The sequence below is a fragment of the Jaculus jaculus genome, chromosome 4 (assembly GCF_020740685.1).
Source record: "Jaculus jaculus isolate mJacJac1 chromosome 4, mJacJac1.mat.Y.cur, whole genome shotgun sequence".
In the NCBI taxonomy this organism is placed as follows: Eukaryota; Metazoa; Chordata; class Mammalia; order Rodentia; family Dipodidae; genus Jaculus; species Jaculus jaculus.
In genome coordinates this window covers 103,686,061-103,713,916 of record NC_059105.1, presented here as the reverse complement: position 1 = coordinate 103,713,916, position 27,856 = coordinate 103,686,061, and the positions used below count along the sequence as shown (strand labels likewise).

At 37.9% G+C, this 27,856-nt stretch overlaps 1 pseudogene; it reads right to left on the bottom strand.

Annotated features, from left to right (window-relative positions):
* Window positions 1-967: 967 nt before the first annotated feature.
* LOC101603552 overlaps window positions 968-27,856 on the bottom strand; it is a 49,251-nt pseudogene continuing 22,362 nt past the window's right edge.

Here is a 27,856-nt window from a genome sequence, read left to right as displayed (position 1 = left end):
GCACAAAACTGATTCAGTAAATTTTCATTAGAATACCTTTGTTTATCAAATTGGACAAAAGTTATTGTTTGCTAGTAATTATTATATGTGCACAACACTTTTCTTTAAACTTCCTCTTTATTTAATGGATGATTTTTAGATGTGAAACAATTCTGAAAGCTATACTCTTAAATGATTATTTTAAAACTGAACAAGGGACTCTGAAGATGGCTCAGTGGATAAAGTGTTTTCAACACAAGCATGAGTACTGCAGTTCAAATCCTCAGTACACTTGTAAATGCCACATATGCATGGCAGCTCATCTGTTATCCCAGTGCTCAGGAGGCAGAGAAAAGGGATCCCTGGGGCAAGCTGGCTAGCTATACTAGCCAAATTAGCAAGCTCTGGGTTGAAATGAAATGAAACACACTATCTCAGGAACTAAAGGGAAAAAGCAATTGAGGAAGACACACTTGACATAAACCTTTGGCTTCCACATGTATGTACACATATACCCATACAAATGTGCCCACATATGTACACACACATGAATGCATATGCATGTATACTATATACACACATCGATGGAAAAATAAAATTAAAAAAATACAATAAGAATTAACTAAAACTAAGGCCCCAATGTAGAGCGTCAAATGAGAAGCAATAAGGAATAAGGATGGTAGGGGAGTGGATATTCCTCCAAAATCAGTGAAATCCAGGAAATGGGGTTTTTAAACTCTTTTATATATCCAAATCTGGGATCTTGAATTAACCTAGGTACCAATGGCTATGCCTCAGAGAACATCCAGCTGATGTAGACACAAACAGACCTAAGCTGTAGGAAGATGGACAATGAACAGGTACTTTACAGCTGGAGATAACAGAGTGCAGTGAAGATAAGCTGCATCCAGCAGTTTGGTGTTCAGTGCTACCATTATTCAGGAGTGCTGTCTCAGTATGCTATGTTGAGCTGCTGATCAAGTGACAGCTAGTAATTTCCAGGTGGCATTTCTGACCCAAGACCACCCAAAGAATCACAGGTTAGTATTCTGTTGATGACCTGAGGCTCTTTGTATACCACCTTGGTTCTGTGGTGCTCCTTGTAGGCCATGTTGCCTCCAGGACAGTTGGTGATGGTTTACTTTTTATAGACCCAGATTTCCTATGTAACCTGCTGAAGTCTGAAGTCCAGGTGATTAGTGTCCTCATTCAGGAAGTTCATGTGGGGGATTATAACAAGCCATCAGGCCAGACACACTCAGCACTTCTGCTTACCAAACAGGTTCTGGATTGGGTTTACCTGCTATTTCCCAATGAGGTTATATCACACAATGATCTACCTCATCTACCACTTCTCCCTTGTTTCTGGGTAGCATGTCATCATGTACTCTAAAAGGGAAAGGTCCAAGTCCTTCTCCTCTTGTAAGTGCTGATGGCAACAGTGTATCTTGATGTAAAAGTGCTTTGGATCGTTTTGTCTGCATGAGGCAGCTCTCTAGTTAGCAGCTTCAAAGGAGTGGACTCTCCTGTACTGCTGAGTCATACCTGAGCCACTAGTGAGTCAAGGTCAACACCAAATTCTAGCTTCATGCAGATGTAAAGCCCATCTTTTGTATACCTGAAGCCCATGTTTAGCACAATAATGATGGGTAGTGCGATCTTGCCACATCATGGTAAATAAAATGACGTTATCTGACAGTTCACTGTCAGTCCCAATACTATCCCCTTCTGTAGCATATTCTTTTTTTCTTTGTGCCTGCTAGGCCATTGTGGCACCGCCAGGACAAAACTAGCAATGTAGTTCCTCATGTATGCAATATGATCATGTTATCAGTAGAACCAGTCCATTTGGTTCTCCTCCAGCTCCAGCTGTCCAGCTGTTTCTTCAAATATTGCTCATAGTTACTTGTATAATACTTCAGATTCTCATTGTGCATATGGAGGATATTGGTGTAGACCTCATGTAGGAAATCCTGAGAATAGGTCACAAAGACCAGAATGAACTTAAGATTCTTTAGTTTCTCTTCTACCTATTCATCACAAGTGTCTAGGTCCCAGTGTTTGGTGGGTTTGCACAGAAACAGCATAAAGGGTCAGGTAAAGAAGTCTCTGCAAAGGGGAGCCTCATTTTCCAGCCCCTATTGGAGTCTTTTTGTTTCTTATGCTGCATGGCAGGTATGAAATTTAGTCCATGCAAGATTTGTGAGGTTCTCACCTCAACATTATTGGCATCCAGCTCCTCAAGTCACTTATAGAATTCAAAGAGCTTCATACATTCCACATTCTCATCGGTCAGCTGCTCAGGTTCTGTCTCCAGCATGGCGTGCTCTGTGACCACTTCTATCACTTAGCACAAAGGAGTTTCACCACTAGGACACATATGATTCAGATAATAGATGTCAGTGTACACAGGGATGAGTACTTCATGTGTCCTGGAAGCAGAGAGCAGCATGGACTTCCCAATTTCATGCAAACCAATGAGGCCATAATGATGGGCTGAATTTAATTCCATTTTGGTGTCACTGAGAAGCTCTTGCCCATGAAAAGTGAGAGGTTGACAATATGGATATTAGTATGTAAGGCTGAGAGGCCAGGACAGCAGTAACGTCTTGAGCAGCAGCTTTCTTTATCTCAAAGTACTTTAGCAATTCCATTCCTATGGTCTCTCTGCATTGGCTTCTTCACTCTTCTCCTCTGTCACCTGTGATTCTGTGATAGAACCTGTGGACCTGCATTTGTTCTGTGTCACCCCCTTCCTGCCTGGGCCACTACCAAACGTTGGTGGCTTCCCTTTTTATTTTCTTGACTGCCTTATTCTTGGGCAGATCACAGGGCACAATGATGAGCCTCAAAGGTAAGTTACTATTCTTTTACAGATCTTGGCTTCACCACTTGGCCTCTGTTGCCATAGATATATGTATGCTCTTTTATTCCTGGATTATTTGACAAAAGTGAAACAGAGCTATTGATTAAGAATACAGAAAGGGGGCTGGGGATATGAATCAGTAGTTAAACATGCTTGCTTGCAAAGCCTGCAGGCTCAATACCCTGATAAAGCCACCTGCACAAAGGATTCAGAAAAAAATATCTAGGATAAGACAATGAATCAGAGTTATGCTGAAAATTCTCATAATTTCAAATCAACATTTAAACAAAAGACCATTGGTTTGAAATATTATGGACAATAGGGTGTAGTGGGGCATGCCTTTAATGCCGGCACTTGGAAGGCAGAGGTGGGAGGATCACTCTGAGTTTGAGGCCACCTTGAGACTACAGAGTGAATTCCAGGTCAGCCTGGGCTAGAGCAAGACCCTACCTCAAAAAAAAAAAGTTAAAAAAAAGAAATATTATGGACATATTATGGTATATATTCCATATATATGGAAATATTATGGTCTCTCTCCAAAATGTATCATTATTTCAGATCACAATGGAGACATGCTCACTAGGAAACATAATTGCTCTCCTGTACTTTGTACTTTCATCAAAGGAAGGTTCTTTTAATAATAAATGCAACCATCCTATTCACAACTTGTGACTTTCTTATTAATGACTACTCTTTGCAAATAGAGTATTTTTTTTTCTGTTTTTTAAAGTCTTTAATTATGTTATATTCTCCTAGAAGTTGAAAGGAAGTAAGACTTGATACCACAAAATACAATGCCAAAGTTCCACAGCTCCGTGTCCCTGGAAATAGTATAAAGTAATAGCAGGGAGCACTCTTTCCTTTTTTTTTTTTGGATTTATTTTCAAAGGATCCTGGGAGCATGAGGATGGACTTAGAAAGAGCAGATGCTGACTTGGAGACAGTTTTATTGTTGGAGCATGTATGAAATAAACCAGTTTGCTCTTGATTTCCCTCACTTTGACTTTCTAAGCCCTCCCATGCTTGTACTGATTCTGCTTTCTTGTCTATCATAAGCTCTTTTATGTTGTAGTGAGGCAGCAGAAGCCACCAATAGTCTGTGTGCTAGTTTTATCTGTTTTTAAAATAAGAGCAAGATTCTTGCTCTATCAGTAATTTTCAGAGAGAAAAATTTACATGAATAGCTGTCCAACAGAAAAAAAACTTTTGAGCTAGCACTTACAAATCAGAAGTGCCTTGGTTAATGGCATACTTTTGGCATTATCCTTAACTTCTTCATGAGCTACATACTGGCATACTTGGTTCCTATGTGAATTGCCTCAAAGCTCTCCAATGATAGTAATCCTCTACTCAAGCTATGAATAACCAAATATAAATCTTTTGATTTTGAAAACCATAGCAATCAAACATAGGAAGGTTTAGTTTAAGAATTTCCCAGCCTTTTAAAATGTGTAATCCATGTGGGTACTTCTATCAAGGCAGATTTGTGAACTTCATATGGAAGTGGGCACATAGCCCATGGAAGATTAAGCCAGCTCTTCCTAACCGAATGATGGAGACTGATAGAAGATCTGAGTGTTCTTTGAATCTATCAAAGAACATGGCAGTCAACTTCTGTCATATGTAACTTTATATGTTAAGTTACCTAAGAAAAAAACATTAAATGAATTGGAAGTTCTTTGTCCAACTACATGCTGTTCCTAAAGGACCTTAATAGCCTTAATGTACCTGTGGCACTATCAATGGAAAAATAATCTCTCATTAGTATTTTATATGGCCTTTTACTTATCCTAGGTATTTGGGAGATAGTATTTTATAGATATGTTCTAGTAATTTTGTTAACCAGAATATTAACCTAAATAGTGCAACACCCAGTTTAGCTGAATAAGTTTAATGTCATTGTTTAGACAAATGAAGCACAGTTGCTATATGGTCAAAAAATACCACACTAAATGAAAATTTTAAGAGGTCCATAAATGAGAACCAGACATGGTGGCTCATACTTATAATCCCAGTATTTGGGAAGCTGAGAAATTGGGATATAGAAGGATTGCCAGGCATTTGAGGCCAGTCTGGGCTGAGCAACATAGTGAATTCTAGGCCAGCTTGGAGTACAGAGAGAGAGAAAGACTCCATCTTGATAGATAGATTGAAATATAAATAATAAAACAAAAAATAAATCCAAAAATCAAAGTCTTTAAAACGATGATTATCTCATCTTTGTGTTGTCATACAGAATACCACAGACTGGGTAATTAACAAATAAAAGAAATATGTGTCTTACAATTCAGTTCTGGAGGCTGCAAAGTGCAGACTTATGAGTCCTGAATCTGGTAAATTCTTCTTGATTACAAGCCCGAAAAAATGTATGCATGAGAAAGGAGAGAGATCTAACTATTCTTTTTATTGAGAACCTATTCCCATGATAACGAATCTATTACTGAAATAATGGCATTGAATCCATTCAGATGAGCAGAGCCTTTATCATGTAATCATCTCTTAAAGCCCCCATTCTTTCAATAATATTGTATTAGCAATTAGGTTCTTAAACACATGAATTTTGGGGGACACATTTAAGTTAAACAAGTACCTCTTACAAAAAACAGCGTGTTCTTTACTTGAACATTAGCAACAAGAATTTCAAAGGACAGAGACTATAAGGTTCAGGAGTGACCAAGACCACAGAGACCACTCTGAGGTCAAGATGAAAGCTTTTATTCAGTGAAAACATGAGCTGCCCGGACTGACTCTCAAGAACTGAGCACAATCAACTTTGAGGTTACAGATAGTGGGCTACATAGAGTTCTTCAGTTGGGAGAAGGTGAGGAAGGGAAATAGCTAGGGTGTGAGAACCAGAATAGTGAACAGGTGGGAGACAAGGAGGCAGGAAACCTAGACCTGGGGCATTGTTAGGCAAGGAAGGGATCAATGGCTGAGCTGTTCTCTGAGGAATGTGAATGACCCACTTCCTTATGTCTCTGTTGTCCTATGTCCCCATTGACTCCGTTTTGTCCTGACCTAACAGAAACCACTAAACTTTAAAACTTTACAAAAAAAAACTATAACCAAGACAATATGGTACTTGGAAGAGTATTGACTAGACAGTAAAATGAAAATGAATAATGAAACCAGAAATAAACTCACAGAAATAGTCAACTGACCATACACAAAGGAATAAAGGCAATTCAGTAAAGAAAGTTTTGAAAAAAAAATAATTCTACAATAACTGAATATACAAAAACAGCCTTTGTTATCACCACTACACCTTCATAGAAGTTAACTCAAACAGAAGTACAAGATGCAGTATGATTTTTTTTATATAAATTTTTATTAACATTTTCCATGATTATAAAATATATCCCATGGTAATTCCCTCCCTCCCCACCCCCACACTTTCCCATTTGAAATTCCATTCTCCATCATATTACCTCCCCATTACAATAATTGTAATTACATATATACAATATCAACCTATTAAGTATCCTCCTCCCTTCCTTTCTCTTCCCTTTATGTCTCCTTTTCAACTTACTGGCCTCTGCTACTAAGTATTTTCATTCTCACACAGAAGCCCAATCATCTGTAGGTAGGATCCACATATGAGAGAGAACATGTGGCGCTTGGCTTTCTGGGCCTGGGTTACCTCACTTAGTATAATACTTTCCAGGTCCATCCATTTTTCTGCAAATTTCATAACTTCATTTTTCTATACTGCTGAGTAGAACTCCATTGTATAAATGTGCCACATCTTCATTATCCACTCATCTGTTGAGGGACATCTAGGCTGGTTCCATTTCCCAGCTATTATAAATTGAGCAGCAATAAACATGGTTGAGCACGTACTTCTAAGGAAATGAGATGAGTCCTTTGGATGGATATATGCCTAGGAGTGCTATAGCTGGGTCATATGGTAGATTGTGGTGGTTTGATTCAGGTGTTCCCCCATAAACTTAGGTGTTCTGAATGCTAGCTCCCCAGCTGATGGATATTTGGGAATTAATGCCTCCTGGAGGGAGTGTATTGTTGGGGGCGGGCTTATGGGCTTTATAGCCAGTTTCCCCATGCCAGTGTTTGGCACACCCTCCTGTTACTGTGTTCCAACTTACGTTGGCCAGGGGGTGATGTCCACCCACTGCTCATGCCATCGTTTTTCCCTGCCATTGTGGAGCTTCCCCTCGAGCCTGTAAGCCAAAATAAATCTCTTTTTCCCAGAAGCTGCTCTTACTTGGGTGATTTCTACCAGCAATGCGAACCGGACTGCAACAGTAAAGTGGTACCGAGGAGTGGGATTGCTGCTAGACACCTCACTATGTGGCTTCAGCCTTTTGTAGCTTATTTTCAAGAGGAATGTGGAAGGATTTGAAACCTTGGCCTAAGAGATGCCTTGCAGTTCTGTAAGTACAGCCTGATGGACTATTCTGGTCTGAGCTGCAAGACCTGAAGGCAGTAAGAACTATGGACTGTGAGGTTTGGCTTATGAGGGTGAGAAAGAGCTTTGCTTGGACTGGGCTAGCAGTTTGTGTGAGAAGCTTGCTCTTGTGCCCATGTCCTGAGAAGTTGTGCAGGGTTGCTTTGCGTAGAAATGAACTGGTGTGTGCAGAGGGATATGGCACAGAAAGAAAAATCTTTGGGTGAACTATTGCCCGTTCAGCTGCAACTGAGAGATTACAACCTTTGAGACTGGGCTAGCTGACCTGCGCTAGGGCAACAAGAAGAATGTAGACTCTTTAGAAGGGGCCTGAGTGCTCAAGGAGTGTCCTGTTCTTCAAAGTCTGCTTTATTCCCCCTGGATTAACAAATTGGCACCCTACCTGGTATCGTGGAGTATAAGAAATGCTGGAAAGAGGGTCATTGAGTTTGCAACACGGTCTTGTGTTTTGGAAATGACCATGGGCAGTGTGAAGCAGGTTTGCTGGTTGCCTGTATAGAGACCCCATGGGGCCATGAGGATGAACCGTGGATTGCAGTGGAACCCAGTGGAGATGCCAGGACCATGAGATGGCTGCTGAGGAGCTGCCGGTCCTGATGAAGTTTTCCAGGACTGTGAGTAGCCTAGCTGGAGGGGCGGAATTGGAATGCCAGAGACTTGTTGCTGGTTAGAATTATCGGATTTGAAGATTTGTCACTGGCTAGAGTTGCTGGACTTGAAGCTACAGAGTTTGATATTTGCCCTGGTTGTTTTAAATCTTGTATTGGTTGATTGTTTCTTTGCTATGCCCAATGCCATCTTTTGCAGTGTGAATATTTATTCTGTGCCATTATGGGTTTTTTGAGGTTATATTTTGGTATTATGGCTCAGTTAAAAGATCTTGAACTATGGAGATGTATGAACATCATTGGAATTGATAAAAACTATGGGGACTTTTAAAGTCAGACTGAATGCATTGTATTTTACATCATGTATGGATATCAGTTTATGGGGGCCAGGGGCGGAATGTGGTTTGATTCAGGTGTCCCCCATAAACTTAGGTGTTCTGAATGCTAGCTCCCCAGCTGATGGATATTTGGGAATTAATGCCTCCTGGAGGGAGTGTATTGTTGGGGGCGGGCTTATGGGCTTTATAGCCAGTTTCCCCATGCCAGTGTTTGGCACACCCTCCTGTTGCTGTGTTCCACCTTACGTTGGCCAGGGGGTGATGTCCACCCTCTGCTCATGCCATCGTTTTTCCCTGCCATTGTGGAGCTTCCCCTCGAGCCTGTAAGCCAAAATAAATCTCTTTTTCCCAGAAGCTGCTCTTGGTTGGGTGATTTCTACCAGCAATGCGAACCGGATTGCAACATAGATCAATCTCTAGCTGTTTTGGGAACCTCCAAACTGTTTTCCACAATGGCTGGACCAGATTGCATTCCCACCAGCAGTGCAGAAGGGTTCCTTTTTTTCCACATCCCCGCCAACATTTATGATCATTTGTTTTCATGATGGTGGCCAATCTGACAGGAGTGAGATAGAATCTCAATGTAGTTTTAATCTGCATTTCCCTGATGACTAGTGGCGTAGAACATTTTTTTAGATGCTTATATGCCATTCGTATTTCTTCCTTTGAGAACTCTCTATTTAGCTCCATAGCCCATTTTTTGATTGGCTTCTTTGATTCCTTATTATTTAACTTTTTGAGTTCTTTGTATATCCTAGATATTAATCCTCTATCAGATATATAGCTGGCGAAGATTTTTTCCCATTCTGTAGGTTGTCTCTTTGCTTTTTTCACTGTGTCCTTTGCGGTGCAAAATCTTTGTAATTTCATTAGGTGGTTTTATTGCCTGAGCAATTGGGGTTGTATTCAGAAAGTCTTTGCCAAGACCAGTATGTTGAATGGTTTCCCCTACTTTTTCCTCTAGCAGTTTCAGAGATTCCGGTCTGATGTAAGTCTGGGAATACAAGGAACATATCTCAATATAATAAAGGCTATTTATGACAAGCCTACAGCCAACATATTACTAAATGGGGAAAAACTGGAAGCTTTTCCACTAAAATCAGGAACAAGACAAGGGTGTCCACTGTCCCCACTTTTATTTAATATAGTTTTGGAAGTCTTAGCCATAGCAATAAGGCAAGAGACACACATAAAAGGGATACAAATTGGAAAGGAAGAGATCAAGTTATCATTATTTGCAGATGACATGATTCTATACATAAAGGACCCTAAAGACTCTACTAGCAAGCTGTTAGAGCTGATCAAAACCTACAGCAATGTAGCAGGATACAAAATAAATACACAGAAATCAGTAGCCTTCATATATGCTAACAACAAACACACAGAGGATGAAATCAGAGAATCACTCCCATTCACAATTGCATAAAAAAAAAATAAAGTACCTTGGAATAAACCTAACCAAGGAAGTAAAGAATCTATACAATGAGAACTTTAAAACACTCAAGCGAGAAATTGCAGAAGACACTAGAAAGTGGAGAAACATCCCTTGTTCCTGGATTGGAAGAATCAATATCGTGAAAATGGCAATCTTACCTAAAGCAATCTACACATTTAATGCAATCCCTATCAAAATTCCAAAGGCTTTCTTCATGGAAATAGAAAAAACAATCCAAAAATTCATTTGGAATCACAAAAAACCTCGAATATCTAAAATAATACTGAGCAACAAAAAAGAGGCTGGTGGTATCACCATACCTGATTTTAACCTATACTACAGAGCCATAGTAACAAAAACAGCATGGTACTGGCACAAAAACAGACATGTAGATCAGTGGAACAGAATAGAGGACCCAGATGTAAGCCCAAGTAGCTATAGCCACCTGATATTCTATAAAAATGCCAAAAATACTCATTGGAGAAGAGACAGCCTCTTCAGCAAATGGTGTTTTGAAAACTGGATATATATCTGCAGAAGGATGAAAATAGATTCTTCTCTCTCACCATGCACAAGAATTAAGTCCAAATGGATTAAAGACCTTAACATCAGACTGGAATCTCTGAAACTGTAGTATGTTTTAAATATAAGATGTAAAACTGTAAAACAGTTGCATGTAACATTAGGGGAAATCTAGACGACAGTAGGTTTGACAAAGACTTTTAGATATAAAACCAAAAACATAATCCATGAAAAACAATATTGTTAAAATGGATGATATTAAAATTAAACACTGCTCTATAATAGGTGGTATCAAAAAAATGAAAAAGCACTGGGCATGGTGACACACGCCTATGATTCCAGAACTCAGGAGGCATAAGAAGGTGGATCTCTGTGAGTTTGTGGTCACCCTGAGTCTACATAGTAAATTCCAGGTCACGCTGGGCTAAAGCATGATCCTACCTTGAAAAACCAAAAAATAAATAAAGAAGAAAAAAAAAATGAAGGAAGGAAGGAAATGAGAATGCAAGCTATTGGTGAGAGGAAATATTTGCAAAATATACATTTCTTTTTTTTAAATTTTTATTTATTTATTTGAGAGCGACAGACACAGAAAGAAAGACAGATAGAGGGAGAGAGAGAGAATGGGCGTGCCAGGGCTTCCAGCCTCTGCAAACGAACTCCAGACGTGTGCGTCCCCTTGTGCATCTGACTAACTGGGACCTGGGAACCGAGCCTCGAACTGGGGTCCTTAGGCTTCACAGGCAAGCGTTTAACCACTAAGGCATCTCTCCAGCCCCAAATATACATTTCTTAAAAGACTCATCCAAAATATACAAAGAACTTTCAATATTCATCAGTGAGAAAATAGATAACCTGAAGCTGATAAGATTCTTCACTGGATAAAATGCTTCCCACAGAAATGTGAGTACCAGAGTTTGTATCTCCAGCCCCCATGTGAAGCTGGACACTATAGCATAAGCATTTGCAAGACTAGCACACATGCAGCATGAAGCGAGGCAGTGACAGGAGAATCACCTGGAAGCTCCCTGGGCCAGCTAGCCTGGTAAACAAAGTGGTTAACAATGAGAGACTCTGCTTCAAACAAGATGGCATATGAGGACCAATGCCCAAAGGTGACCTTTGACCTCCACACAAGCACTGTGGCACTCATGCCCACCTGCATTCACACACATCATATACTCACACATGCTAAGTCATAAAAATAAGTACATTCTTAAAAAAAATTAAAAATGGGTAAATGATCTAACACTTCACCAAAGATAATGTGCAGAAGGTAAATAAATAAATGAAAAGATGTTTAACATCATGTTATTCAGAAATCAAAACAATGATGTCTAAATTCAGAAACATAGACAATACCAAACTATACTTAGGTTATTTAGTTCATTCCTGATGGAAATTCAAAATGCTAATATCTCTTTGGCAAACAATTTGATGTTTATTTTTTCTTTTTACAAAATTAAACATTATGTTACTGTACTATCTAGAAATTGTGCTCTTTAGTATTCATCCAAAGGTGACGAAAACATTAAGACCACACAAAACCTGTAATTTATTCTTTAAAATTTTTTATTTGTAACTACCAAAATGTGGAAGTTGCCAAATATTTTTTTCAAAAGATGAGTACATAAATGAATTATAATACATTCAGGGAATATAACATTTGCCACTAAAAATGAACTATCACTGAAAGATATAAATCATATCGCAAAATGTAATAGCCCAGTTAAATGATTTCTACTATATAGCAACTTTAAAAAGGCAAAACTGCAGAGACAACAAAAGAAACAGTAGATATTAGGAGTTTGAGGGGAGGGGAGGCAATCAGGTGGAATATGGCTTATTAAGGACATTGAAACTCTTTTGTATAACACTTAAATGGTGTTGCTAAAATATATTTCATGATACATTTATCTAAACCCATGCAATGTACCTCTCTGAAGTGAACTTTAATATAATTTATGGGTTTTGGCTGATAATGATGTGTCAATATTTTTTTCATTGATTGTAATAAATATACCACATGATATGGAGCATGTTAAAAAGGGGTATGTTTTATATGTGAGGACTCTCTGTACTTTCAGTTTTTTTGTGAACCTAACATTACTTCAAAAGTAACACTTAATAATTTTTAATAAATCTATCAAAGATAAAAGTGAGAACAAACAAAAAGGATCTAAGTCAGGAAATAGGTAGTTTCTTCTCTAAAATGCAGGAGGCAGTAGAGACAAAACTTGGAAGAAACCAGCTGTCAGTAGCATGAAGAACACCAAACACCCCCAAAAGAAGAGACTTCAGAGAAGGTCCAACAGCTAGCATAGAGCACATTTGAAGAAAACTCCTGGCACTGTGGTCCATTGCATGAACAGCAGGGAAGATCTCTGACCTCTAGGAAGAAAACAGAGCAAGTAGCATTGAAGTAGCCATTAAAAACAAATAGCAACAAGTGGGTATTAATAGGGGCAACTTGCCATATCCACTTAAAATCTTTTCCTGAATATGTGAATGTAGGTAGTTACTAACCAATATGTATCTCGTTTTAATAGCCATAATTATATGATGCTACTAAATACCATCATTTCCTTTCTCATATTATCTCTGTTTATCTCTTGGACTTATATTAACCTAACAGAATCATTGATTGGTGTTACCAATAGTGCAATTAAGGATGGTGTTTAAGATGCTGTAATTTCTTACAGCTAGCTGGAGTATGTTTAAATAGTAACATCTTTATCATGTATTCAGCAAACATTGAGCAATTAAATTTTGAGGTCTGTATTTCACCAGTTGTTTTTCTGCTGTCTTATCAGCAGCTGAGGGTGGTTTGCTGAAAGGTGACACTGGCTATTTAAGGTGGAACAAGTTATCTATCCTCAGCTTTATGAAGGGTAAGACAGGTTGTTTGCTGCTAAGTAGGTGAGAGCGTGAGTTGCTTGGACGATATTGGTCATTTTCCCCCAGTCGCCCATGTAGCACCTTCTGGCACTAGACGCACTGACTATCTGGGGATTGACTCTCTTCTAGCTTCCAGCCATGCCATTGCATTTTATGTGTCAACCGCATAAGGTGTCTTTGGCAGTAGGGTCTTACCACTAACCTTTGGTGGGTCATCAAGTACTCTGACAGAAATCTGTCTTTCTTTTAGGAAACCTTGTAGGTCTTTCTGATCAAAAGCTCATTGTGGATGATAGCCACATGCTGGTACTGGGAGTTACAGGTCAGTGCCCATTAAGAAAAGGAAGAAAAAGATAACTAATATAAAAGAGATAGAGAGAAGAGACAGAGAGAGAGAGGGAGGGAGAGAGGCTGTAGAAGATTAAGGTCAGTCTTCATCATATCCTCTCCAGTGTCTTGTGGGTCAGATGTTCCCACTAAGGGCCTAGTGAAGGTTCAGCCATTTGGTCTGCCTTTGAGGATGTAGGATTTTATGGTACCATTGCCATTTGGGTCTAGATTTGTGTTTCCCTCCCTCTCCTTCTCCCTCCCCTCCTGCTCCACTCATCCTACTGTCTAGTCCACAAGAAGCTTGTTACAATAGTGGCACACAGCCATGGTGGGAAACCAACTGCTCTTGATTCAGCTTACTGATCCCCTCAGTGGTACAGGTCCCATAGCTGGAGCTGGGAAACAAGTCAGAACCATATCCAAACATAAGCCTGCAACCACCAATCATGGGCTACAAGAGGGCCTACAGCTATTAAATTCTCTATAAAAAAGTAGGGGTTATCTCATTTGTCTGCTGCTAACTCCCTCTCCATTGGAGAATGTGCTTCTCTTTTTCAGATAGATGTAGATCCTAAGGAGAGTACCACCCCATCAAACCTCAAAAGGGCCCTGGCTAAAAGTAAGAAAGAACAATTGGTGAAACAAGCAAGGGTGCTGTTTTCTTGGTGAACCAGGTACCAGCCCAAGGGTGAAGGAGATCAACAGAGATAAAAGTCAACTCCTACCAAATCAGAGATCCAGAGGTCCAGAGGTCCCCAACACCTCATCACTGAAGCAGACCATCCATACTAATAACTGGGGGCTAACTCCACAATGCACGACCCATTTTCAATAACAAGGAGGGTCTAATGGGAGGGGGTAGATCACAGATGAGCCTAAATAATGGTACCAAACTGCCTGTATTTACTGAAAAGAAAACTAATAAATTAAATTAAAAAAAAAAAAGAAAAAAAAATGAACCCAACATGGCTCAGGGAAATTTTGCAGAAGAGGAGGTGGAAAGAATGTCAGAGCCACATGTTGGGTCATGATATGCAGACATTTATCCTACTCATAAGTGTGGGCTAACTCCAGAATGAATGACCCATATACTTCAACAAGGAGTGGCCAAGGGGAGGGGGTAGGTAATGGATGAGCCTAGTAATGGTACCAAACTGACTGTATTCACTGAGTACAAAACTCATTAATAATTTTAAAAAAAGTAAGACAGGACCTGGTTCTGGAAATACAAGGATCACAGTTTGTCCACATGACATGTATATGAGAGAATGTTTTCATGTATTAGCTACAATGTTCTGACATACTCCCCTGTCCCTAATTGTCAGTATTAAATGTCTTGGGTGTGTGAGAGACCAGCCAAATTCTGATTGGGTATGCTTGGAGAGAAGGGATTGAAGCTTCAGAGAATCAGAACTATCTTAAATTACTAATGACAATGACTGAGAGAAAATGAGTTACACAGAAAGAAATGAGGAAATACATAGTGTATGAGGAGAATTAGAGGAAGTCCTCTTCATAGACATTAGCCATTATCTCTGTGGAGTCACAGAGGCTAGGGAAATTGTCTAGTGTCATCAATAAAAAGCATCTAAATACTGTAAGCAAGATCTTGCCTGAGGGGTGGACCACATCACCTGGGAGTCCCAGCAGAGAACAAAGAAGTAGATGGTAGCTGCCTCACTGTGGTGGTGTGCTGGCTAGGAAGTGGTGGTATCAACCACAGGGATGTTTAGAAAGTGGGTAAACTTCTGTTAGGAAATTAGAGGCCATGGTATACTATTTAACATTAAATATGACCTAGGAGAGGTACAACTTCTTTGACAGCAAGCATTAGGGAAATGTTCTATGTAAGTCAAAGTTTATGTTTACATAAAGCAAGAATCTATCCAAGTATAGGAAAGGTACCTCTATAGCAGGTACTGCTTGTTTGATTTGAAGTATCTATACTTAAAATTGGAATCCAGGAAGAGCCACAGTTGAAAGCCTAGCTATATAAAGGAAACTATTTGTGCACTAGTAAGATTTCTATGAAGTGTGTTGATTACATCATAATAATACTGAATCTAAATAAACTTTTCAAGTTTGATTATTTCACTATGGTCATGTAAGAGAATGTCCTTATTTATGAGAAATGTTCACTGGAATACTTTGGGAAAATGCACTGTCACAGGTAACTTTTCCCTTGGGGAGATATAAACACGTCTTCATCCCAAATAGGGCAAAGATAGCAATCTGTTGCAGTCCAGTTCACATTGCTGGTAGAAATCACCCAACCAAGAGCAGCTTCTGGGAAAAAGAGATTTATTTTTGCTTACAGGCTAGAGGGAAAGCTCCATGATGGCAGGGGAAAATGATGGCATGAGCAGAGGGTGGATATCACCCCCCTGGCCAACATAAGGTGGACAACAGGAACAGGAGGGTGTCCTAAACACTGGCATGGGGAAACTGGCTTTAACACCCATAAGCCCACTCCCAACAATACACTCAATACTGGGAATCTACCATTTAGAACACCTAAGTTTATGGGGGACACCTGAATCAAACCACCACACAGACCAAAGTACAACTACACCAATATCAGTTGAGTGAATCAATGAGTTTATTGGGGGTAATGTATAGATAATGGAGTAGGGTTGTTTTAGGAATATAAAGCCCTCAAAACAGCAACTTTGATAGGATTCCCATGTCAAGATTATGTTTTATATGCTCCTTCCTCAGTCTCAGCATGAGGGCTAACTTACAGAGCATGTGGACCTCAGAGCAGCTATAATACTGAGAAGTCTCATCCTACTCTGAATGAGGACTTCCCTGTTGCTACTTCCATAAGCTCCTTGTCCCTGTCCCTGTCCAGGAGTGTAGGACCACAGAGCAGCCCTTAAGTGGGGCTCACTATCTGGATTACCCTTGTGGGTGCTGCTCTCTCAGTCTCAGGTTGAAGGCTTATTTACAGAGCATGAGACCCCAAAGCAGCACATCAATGGTGCTCACTATATTGGGGTTACCACCCACTTCTCCCTCAGCTTGAGGTAAGGGTTGATTTATAGAGCCTGGAGACTCTAGAGATACCACTTCAGTGGAGTTCATTGCCCCTTGATCTTTTACCCTCTATACACTCCATCTCCCCATAAGGTCATAAGACTTCATGCATTTTTGTATACAGCTGGCACAGGGGCACCTGAATCTCTGGTAGGGTCTGATGATCTTCCCCACACCTTCACTCGAGTTGACCCAGCTGCTTATGATAAATCTGGGAATAGTTTACACCTTTCAATGTGGAGGAAATTTGCCATGTAACATGAGCTATTCTATTTATAATATTCAAATGTCTCAGAGAAGAGTATGTGAAGAAAGGGGTGGGGAGAGATATAGTGAAATGATAAAAACAAATGTGGCAAAATATTAAGAGTCAAGTCACTTGGGTAAAGGTTTCACAGAGATTCTCTGTATTATTTTTATAATCTCTCTGAACTTATTTTAAAATGTTTTTCTAACAAGGCTTTTTCCAACATACAGCAAGACAAGTAAAAATAAATTGAAGCTGTTCTTAGAGATAGATTATGACTTCTTAAGACCGCGTTTGGTAGTGTTACATGCTCACTGTAAAACATAATCTGTCTCCCACCCCACATCTTTAATGCTACAGCACTCATCCCTAGGAGTTAAAACATTGTCCAGAAATCTCTCTGAAGAAATAAAAATGTTTCAGTTGAAAGGGTAATGTCTTAATTTCTGTTCATTATTTCTCTGAAAGAAAGCAGGACCTTAAGTTTTTCCTCTCTGGCTTTTGTCATGTTATTTTATTTATATATTTTGACCTTGCCCCTTAATTCATGAATATAGGCTTTGGTTTTATTAGTTGTGGAAAAATCACATTAAGTTTCCTGTGGAAGAACAGTAACATTTAATGTCAAAATAATTTCTATTGATTTGTATGCCATGATTCTGGGCTGTTTCTAAGTCTTGTCTGTGCTTCCTATAATCACAAGACAATATACCAATGGACTGATAGATTATCTACAAGCTTCTTATTCTAAATACATGAAATATTCGGTATTGAAGTTCTAGTTCAATAATAATCTTTATAGTGAATTTAAGGTAATCATTTGCTGCTTCTTTCATGTTTTAATTGTGAAACTTGATATTTAATCATGAAACTTGATCTAAATGGATGAACAGACAGATGAACGGACAGCAGGTTCAGATAGATGAAAGGGCAAGTGGATGAACAGTAATTTGAGTAAGCCATGTGGACAGCGGAGAACATGATGAACTGAAGCCCCAGAGAGAGTTGGGCATTCTTTATCTATTGGTCCTTAGATGCACACAATAGGTGGCTAGATGACAGGTCCTGAGGTTCATCACCACCACAGTGTTTGGTGTTCTCCTCTTTATGGGGTCCAGGTGAGTGTTGCACTCTTTCCTCAATCTGATGTATTTTCTAGGTTCTGGGGCTTTGTTTACCTAATATGCTCAAGTGCCCATATGCCCCAAGTTTACTCAATAAATTCATAAGGTGGCATAATTTTTACTTTTTAAGAATAATTTATTTATCAGTCTGTGCTTTGTGGGGATGTCAGAGAGATACCAAGGTGCAGAGTCATCCTGTCTCTATGTTTACACTAAAATGGAGTCAAACGTTGTTTGCAAAATTGAGTCTCAGGACAAGGTGCAACCTGAAATAAACACTATCTTGTGCATGAAGAAGTGACCTATTTGGGCACAGCCTGAAGCCAACAGTTAACTTCTATCACTTAGTTTGAATCAGAAAAAAAAAAGAGAATTAAATGATTTATAATAGAGAAAACTTGATACATGGTCTTGTTTCTCCAGTTGATAAAAGTGATGAAAAGACAAGTGAATGACAGGGACACAGTCTAGAGATCAGTAGCAGCCCAGAACCCCAATGGCCAGAGCTGTGAATCTGAAGCCACCATAGATCTGTCCAATTAGAACCACAAAAGAAAACTCAGTCATTAAGAGAGATGCTACCTGAATCAGACAGAACAGAAAGATTCTGGTCTCTCCTCTTCACCTTTTCTCTGCAGTGCCAGCCTTTCATTGACTAAATCTGAGTAGAAATCAACAGATACAAGAGCTGAGGAAACCCAGACTGCAGGAAGTATACCCTATGTACCCACTCCCTCCAGGGTATAGTACAGCAGGCTTTGTGAAAGAAGAGAGGCTCACAGTTCAGTGTGATGAGTGATAAGCCACAGAGACTGGAAAGGCTTCTAAAATGGAGTGGCTCCAAAGAGTCTTTTCCAAAAAAGTCAAAGTTCAGCATAAGCAATAGTCACAAATCATCAAATGCCTCAGGGCAGCTTATGTTTATTCCAATGCTTTCTAAGCAGAAGAACAAAGTACACAAGAACTGTGCCATTCTGCTCTTCCTTTCTTCTTCCCAAACCGTAAGAAGAAATGAATAACAAGATTTTAGAAAATTTTCTGAGAATCTCAATTATGGTTAATTTAGTGCTCTTCCCATCATTCTCCTTGCCTAGAAACACTGCTCTCCACACATCAGTATACAAAGTGGTGTGCTTTCATGTGATATTCTTGCTGAGTTTCCCTTCTTTCCTTCTTTGAAATTGGGAGAAGAGGGCAGGAGAGATGGCTTAATGGCTAAGGCATCTGCCTGCAAAGCCTGATGACCTAGGTTCAATTCCCCATTACCCAACTAAGCCAGATACACAAGGAGCCTCAAGTGTCTGGAGTTCATTTGCAGTGGCTAGAGGCCTCAGTGCACTCATTCTCTCTATATATACCTGCCTCTGTGTCTCTCAAGTATATAAAGTTTGGAGAGGATGGACTAGAGAGATGGCTCAGAGATTAAAGCACTTGCTTGTAGACTCTGATGACTTAAGTTCGATTCTCCAATGCCCATGTGCAGCCAGATGCCCCAAGTGGTGCATGCATCTGGGATCAATTTACATCAACGGGTGACCCAGTACCCATTCTCTCTATCTATCTCTTTTCCCTCTCTGTATGCAAATAAGTAAATAAAATAATTTTAACAAATATGGAAAGAAAAAGAAATAAATAATCTAACAAATGAAGAAACCAAGAAAAATAGTTTTCTATGTTAAGAACTCCAAATTAGAATTATTTCATATTTGAGTAGCTTCATGTGAAGTTATAAGACTGAGAAGACAAAATAATTAAAGAAAGCATAGTAATTTTATGTAGTATGTCATTACAAAATACTAAGTGTTTGTTTTAAGAGAATATAACTTGCAGGGCATGGTTGTGTGTGCCTTTAGTCCAGCATTAGAGAGGCTAAGGTAATAAGATTGCCATAAATTTCTGTTAAGCTTGAGCTACAGAGATCTAAGTCAGCCTGGGATAGATACAGTGAGACCTTGCTTCATACACAAAGAAAGGAGGGTATAATTTGACTTGTATGATTTATAAGAGAAAAAATTCATTCTCTGGCCTCCTAGTCCACAATACTTGACACTATCAATAAAGGTTTTGTCTCAATCCTAAATATAAAACTAAAACAAGGAGGCCTCAGAACTCAAGAATGAGACTAGGTAACAATCAAGTCCATTCAGGAGTAGAAATTTTATTAGTTGACTGGATAAAGTGTATTTTTTGAATATATAGAAGGACAAAAAGAATTTGGTGTATATAGTGTTAATGTACTACTTAGAAGGACAAAGGGAGTTTCCTTATAGACTCATAACATACTATTTGTCTAAATCATCTCATCATACGCCATTACTTATATAGTGGACAGGTCGCACACCTTTAAGGGACTTCTTTTTCTTCTGATATTGGTGTAACAGATCTATTTATTCATTTCTTCCTTTAGCATTGCCTTCACTTCCTCTATCCTTATGTAAGAGGTTTGGGGCTACAAATGAGGAGGTATTTTTTAGATTAACAGAGTTCTTTCCTGTTGAATTTTGTATCTTGAAGCACGGTCCTCTGTGGGATACTTAGCACTTCTAATAACAACAAAGCCATCTACAAAATTATTTATACTATTATCCAGACATTTCTTTTAATTTATTCATTTATTAATTTTTAAATTATTCATTTAAAATTATTAATCATAATTGATTGATGGACAATGCTCACTTTATTATGCAATTGATTTAATTTGTTTTATAGGGACATGTACATTTTTTAAGATGCTATAAATTAAATGTTGAGAAAAAAGTAAAGAAAAAGAAATAATAAGGTGAAATGTGCTTGAAGTGAAGAAAATGTCAACACACACACACACACACACACAGTGCATTGGTATCAAAACAATAACACTTTAACAAGTGCCCTAGAAGTTTATTTGTAAGCTTTTTAACAGACAATATAAAATTGAAAACATGACCAGTTGATCCTTTCTAAAATGCATAAGATCCATGGGGTGAGAACAACTAATGTTGATATGAAAATTGAAATAAAATTCAATTATGTAATATAATTATATATTAACAATAAAAACTCATAAAATACAATTATCATATTGTATAAGCCTTTCTCATAATGTTCTTCAATACAAGCTAATATCATCATGTTGAAGCCCACATCTTCAAAAGAGCAGAAGTAGGAGAGCACAAATGGGCCCACAAATAGTAGAATTATCTCTGCTGTCATAAATGAATTAAAAAAAGAGGTTTCACCTCAAATGGAAGCAAAAAATGGACTGTTAAAGGTACTAAAAATCCTCAAAGGTTAGTTCTTTCATCTGATCTTTCACAGCTATAAAGGAATATTATGTTCACCATTTAGTCCCTTGACTATTGCTCTTTTGTGATTTTAGTTATAAAGCAATCTTCACTTCTTGACATTAGAGGTAGATTTTTCTAAGGGTACTCTTTCATAAAAATTTCACCTTACAAAAAAAATGTATCTTACTCCTGCTCTGAAACTGACCAAGAAGAGGGTCAAAGGCTTTTTTTCCAGGCTAAAGGATTGTAAAGACCCATAGTTCTATCTTGCTTCACTTGCTTTAATATATTTGGCTTGGAAACTTTGTGAGTTCACACATTCAATAAGTGCCAAGTGAGCCCCTGCAATTCTTCCAACCTTTTTCTAGATGCTGGGAAAGTAATGGAGAGCAAGACATAAAAACCCTGTCCTGACTGGGAATGGTAACTCACATCTGTAGTCCTGGCACTTGGGAGGTAGAGGTAGGTGAGTAACTGTAAATTAAAGGTCAGCCTGGGTCTACAGAATGAGAGCCAAGTCAGCCTGAGTGAGAATGAGACTCACTCTCAAAAACAAAAAACAAACAACAACAACAACAATAACAAAAACAATTCCTATCTTCAAGGATCTTTGTGGGTCCTTTCCAGTGGACACTTGCATTGGTCATCAACAAAAAGCCTATTTCAAATACAATCAAAGTGTGTTATATGTATGTATTAAAATGTCAAAATGAAGACCAATGTTTTGTATAATTAACATATGTTAATAAAAAAAGAAAAGTCAGGGTTGGAGGGATAGCTTAGCAGCTAAGTCCTTTTCCTGCAAAGCCAAAGGACCCAGGTTCAATTCCCCAGGACCCGTGTTAGCTAGATGCACAAGGGGGTGCATGTGTCTGGATTTTGTTTGCAGTGGCTGGAGGCCCTGGTACACCCATTCATTCTATCTCTCTCTCCTCTCTTTCTCTGCAAATAAAAAAGAAAGAAGGAAAAAAAAGAAAGAAAGAAAGCTCAGTTTCAAGTTTATTCTCCAAAATAAGCTATTTGAAAAACAAAAATTATATTCTATTGTGTAATGTGTACTTTTTTAAAACTTCAGTGTCTTTTTTTTTAAAAAAAAAAGGATCCATTTTTGTTTATTTCTTATGGACATAGAGAGAGAGAAAGAGAAAAAGGGTGATAATGGGCATGCCAGGGCTTCTAGCCGCTGCAAACGAACTCCAGATGCATTCTCCACCTCATGCATCTGGCTGACATGGGTCCTGGGGAATTGAACCAGGGTCCTTTGTCTTTGCAGGCAAGTGCCTTAACTGTTAAGCCAACTCTCCAGCCCTTCATTGTCTTTTCTGATGTTGCTTTGAATGTCATTACTGTTCTTATCATCTGTTAACTCATGGGCTTTTATCAGCAATTTTTATAAAGGAAGTCCTACTATGAATACTTATTCTGAGTATAAAAATTATCATTTTATGGGCTGGAGGGATGGCTTAATGGTTAAAGTGATTGCCTGCAAAGCCCAAGGACCCAGATTCAATTCCCCAGGACCCATGTCAGCCAGATGCATGAGGGAGTGCATGTGTCTGGAGTTCGTTTGCAGTGGCTAGAAGCCCTGGTGTGCCCATTCTCACTCTCTTTTGCTCCGCCCCCTGACTCTAATAAATAAATTTTTAAAAAATTATCATTTTACAGCAGCCTATAAATGATGATATTAAAGTTGTGGTGGGGCATATTTTACTATTTTCTTGACAACTGACATTTCAAAGGAATTTTATCAGGTTTTCAGAAACCCACTGTCATCTTATTAGCAAGTACTGATTGCTTTGTAAGAATATCTATTCTCTGTGGTAATTTACATAAATTAATTCTAATTTGCTATGCCTTGAATTTTTGCTATATATAATTTTGTAAACTAACTGAATACTAGATTCTGTTTAGGAAAGTATTGTCCTTGATTGTAGGTATTATTAAAGAAGGGAGATGATAGATAACAATTTCATTACAATTTATTTTTGTAAAAGATCTGATATCTAATTCATACAATAATACAGAATTATAAAAGAGCTATACAATGCAGTAATGACTGATGCCCAGATATACTTAACAAAAAATATTCACAAAAAATATACCTGGTCCATAATTAAGCTATATTAAATTTAGAAGAAGCAAAAATAAACAAATGATAAAATTTAATAATACATAGAAAATGTTTTATACTCAAAGAATTAGAAATATTCCATTTGATCATTGTTTTAATGAGGAATATATTACAATCACTATGTGATGCAAATAGCTTGGAAATTCTACATTTGTTATTTTATAAGAAATGTTTTATTTACTAAGAAATTATCATTGGAGACTTCCAATTGCAGTGAAATATTATTTAGGAACATCTTAAATGTCATGAAAAGAGACAAAAAATAGGAAGGCATATCATAGTATTCAGAACCTTCTCTCAATATCTAGAATACTATAAAATGTATTATCATTTAATCCCTGTATCTACTTGTCATAGCAAATCTTTGAGAGTAAATTTAATAAAGTATTATAAATAGTTTCAAATATGCCCCAAATTAGAAGATACTGGACAACTTAAAAACACACAAAGGGGTATTATTTTCAACAAACTGATAATTAGGAAATTCATAAGTAGGAAAATTGGCTCTACTTTACTGTACAATTTTCTCTAAAAGCAAAAATTATCAAATGGACAAAAGCAAAGAATTATGTTATCAATAATAAAAGCAAAAAGATCTTTAAAAGACAAAAAGTCAGATTAAAAGCACAATGGTTAACATATTTACATATTGATCACCTGGTCTATGTACTAATCATCCAATATGCACTCATTTAGCCATCAAAATAATCCACTGGGTTTAGCATTATTATTATCCTCATTTTCCAGGGGATGAAACTAGTAAGTTTTGAAGCTGGGGCTTGAACTCAGATATCTTGTATCCAGAAACTATATAGTAGTCTTAATATTTTTTTTTGAATTTTTTTTATTTAATTTTTATTAACATTTTCCATGATTATAAAATATATCCCATGGTAATTCCCTCCTTCCCCACCCCCACACTTTCCCGTTTGAAATTCCATTCTCCATCATATTACCTCACCATTACAATAATTGTAATTACATATATACAATATCAACCTATTAAGTATCCTCCTCCCTTCCTTTCTCCACCCTTTATGTCTCCTTTTCAACTTACTGGCCTCTGCTACTAAGTATTTTCATTCTCACGCAGAAGCCCAGTCATCTGTAGCTAGGATCCACATATGAGAGAGAACATGTGGCTCTTGGCTTTCTGGGCCTGCATTACATCACTTCGTATAATACTTTCCAGGTCCATCCATTTTTCTGCAAATTTCCTAACTTCATTTTTCTTTACCGCTGAGTAGAACTCCATTGTATAAATGTACCACATCTTCATTATCCACTCATTTGTTGAGGGACATCTAGGCTGGTTCCATTTCCCAGCTATTATAAATTGAGCAGCAATAAACATGGTTGAGCATGTACTTCTCAGGAAATGAGATGAGTCCTTTGGATATATGCCTAGGAGCGCTATAGCTGGGTCATATGGTAGATCAATCTCTAGCTACGTTAGGAACCTCCACACTGTTTTCCACAATGGCTGGACCAGATTGCATTCCCACCAGCAGTGCAGAAGGGTTCCTTTTTTCCACATCCCCGCCAACATTTATGATCATTTGTTTTCATGATGGTGGCCAATCTGACAGGAGTGAGATGGAATCTCAATGTAGTTTTAATCTGCATTTCCATGATGACTAGTGGCGTAGAACATTTTTTTAGATGCTTATATGCCATTCGTATTTCTTCCTTTGAGAACTCTCTATTTAGCTCCATAGCCCATTTTTTGATTGGCTTGTTTGATTCCTTATTATTTAACTTTTTGAGTTCTTTGTATATCCTAGATATTAATCCTCTATCAGATATATAGCTGGCGAAGATTTTTTCCCATTCTGTAGGTTGCCTCTTTGCTTTTTTCACTGTGTCCTTTGCGGTGCAAAATCTTTGTAATTTCATTAGGTCCCAGTGGTTAATTTGTGGTTTTATTGCCTGAGCAATTGGGGTTGTATTCAGAAAGTCTTTGCCAAGACCAATATGTTGAAGGGTTTCCCCTACTTTTTCCTCTAGCAGTTTCAAAGTTTCCGGTCTGATGTTAAGGTCTTTAATACATTTGGACTTAATTCTTGTGCATGGCGAGAGAGAAGAATCTATTTTCATCCTTCTGCAGATATTTATCCAGTTTTAAACACCATTTGCTGAAGAGGCTGTCTCTTCTCCAATGAGTATTTTTGGCATTTTTATCGAATATCAGGTGGCTATAGCTACTTGGGCTTACATCTGGGTCATCTATTCTGTTCCACTGATCTACATGTCTGTTTTTGTGCCAGTACCATGCTGTTTTTGTTACTATGGCTCTGTAGTATAGGTTAAAATCAGGTATGGTGATACCACCAGCCTCTTTTTTGTTGCTCAGTATTATTTTAGATATTCGAGGTTTTTTGTGATTCCAAATGAATTTTTGGATTGTTTTTTCTATTTCCATGAAGAAAGCCTTTGGAATTTTGATAGGGATTGCATTAAATGTGTAGATTGCTTTAGGTAAGATTGCCATTTTCACGATATTGATTCTTCAAATCCAGGAACAAGGGATGTTTCTCCACTTTCTAGTGTCTTCTGCAATTTCTCGCTTGAGTATTTTAAAGTTCTCATTGTATAGATTCTTTACTTCCTTGGTTAGGTTTATTCCAAGGTATTTTATTTTTCTTGGTGCAATTGTGAATGGGAGTGATTCTCTGATTTCATCCTCTGTGTGTTTGTTGTTAGCATATATGAAGGCTACTGATTTCTGTGTATTTATTTTGTATCCTGCTACATTGCTGTAGGTTTTGATCAGCTCTAACAGCTTGCTAGTAGAGTCTTTAGGGTCCTTTATGTATAGAATCATGTCATCTGCAAATAATGATAACTTGATTTCTTCCTTTCCAATTTGTATCCCTTTTATGTGTGTCTCTTGCCTTATTGCTATGGCTAAGACTTCCAAAAGTATATTAAATAGAAGTGGGGACAGTGGACACCCTTGTCTTCTTCCTGATTTCAGTGGAAAAGCTTCCAGTTTTTCCCCATTTAGTAATATGTTGGCTGTAGGCTTGTCATAAATAGCCTTTATTATATTGAGATATGTTCCTTCTATTCCCAGTCTCTGTAGGACTTTTATCATGAAGGGATGTTGGATTTTGTCAAATGCTTTCTCTGCATCTAATGAGATGATCATGTGATTTTTGTCCTTCAACCCATTTATGTAATGTATTACATTTATAGATTTGCGTATATTGAACCATCCCTGCATCTGGGATAAAGCCTACTTGGTCAGGGTGAATGATCTTTTTGATATACTCTTGTATTCTGTTTGCCAATATTTTGTTGAGAATTTTTGCATCTATGTTCATGAGGGAGATTGGTCTGTAATTTTCTTTTTTTGTTCTAGCTTTGCCTGGTTTTGGTATCAGGGTGATGCTGGCCTCATAGAAGGAGTTTGGTAGAATTCCTTCTTTTTCTATTTCCTGGAAAAGCTTAAGAAGCAATGGTGTTAGCTCTTGCTTAAAAGTCTGGTAAAATTCAACACTGAATCCATCCGGGCCTGGGCTTTTTTTAGTTGGGAGATTATTGATAACTGTTCGGATCTCCATGTTTGTTATAGGTCTATTTAAGTGATTAATCTCATTTTGATTTAATTTAGGTAGGTCATATTTGATCAAGGAACACATCCATTTCTTTCAGATTTTCATACTTTGTGGAGTATATGCTTTTATAGTATGTCCCTATGATTTTTTGAATTTCTCTGGAATCTGTTGTGATGTTACCTTGTTCATCTCTGATTTTATTAATTTGTGTCTCTTCTCTCTTTCTTTTGGTCAGATTTGCTAAGGGTTTATCAATCTTGTTTATCCTTTCAAAGAACCAACTCTTTGTTTCATTAATTCTTTGGATTGTTCTTTTTGTTTCTATTTCATTAATTTCTGCCCTAATCTTTATTATTTCTTCCCGTCTACTAATTTTTGGTTTGCCTTGTTCTTCTTTTTCCAAGGCTTTAAGGTGAAGCATTAGGTCATTTACTTGCGACCTTTCTAATTTCTTAATATAGGCACTTAAGGCTATAAATTTACCTCTTAGAACTGCCTTCATTGTGTCCCAGAGATTTTGGTATGTTGTGTTCTCATTATCATTTGACTCTATAAATTTTTTGATTTCCTTTGTGATTTCTTCATTGACCCACTCATCATTTAGTAGTGTATTGTTTAGTTTCCATGATTTTGTGTATGCTCTATAGCCTTTCTTGCTACTGATTTGTAGTTTAATTCCATTGTGGTCAGATAGAATGCAAGGAATTATTTCAATTTTCTTGAATTTGTTAAGATTTGCTTTGTGTCCTAATATATGGTCTATTTTAGAGAATGTTCCATGTGCTGTTGAAAAGAATGTATATTCTGCAGCCTTTGGATGAAATGTCCTGTATATATCTGTTAAGTCCATTCCTTGTATGACCTCATTTAGTCCAGATGCCTCTCTGTTTATTCTTTCCCTGGATGACCTGTCAATTGATGAGAGTGGGGTGTTAAAGTCAACCACCACCACTGTGTTTGGTGTTATCTGTGACCTTAGTTCTAGTAGTGTTTGTTTGACGAATTTGGGAGCCCCCATGTTAGGTGCATATATGTTTAGGATTGTAATGTCCTCCTGTTGGAGTGTGCCCTTAATCAATATAAAGTGACC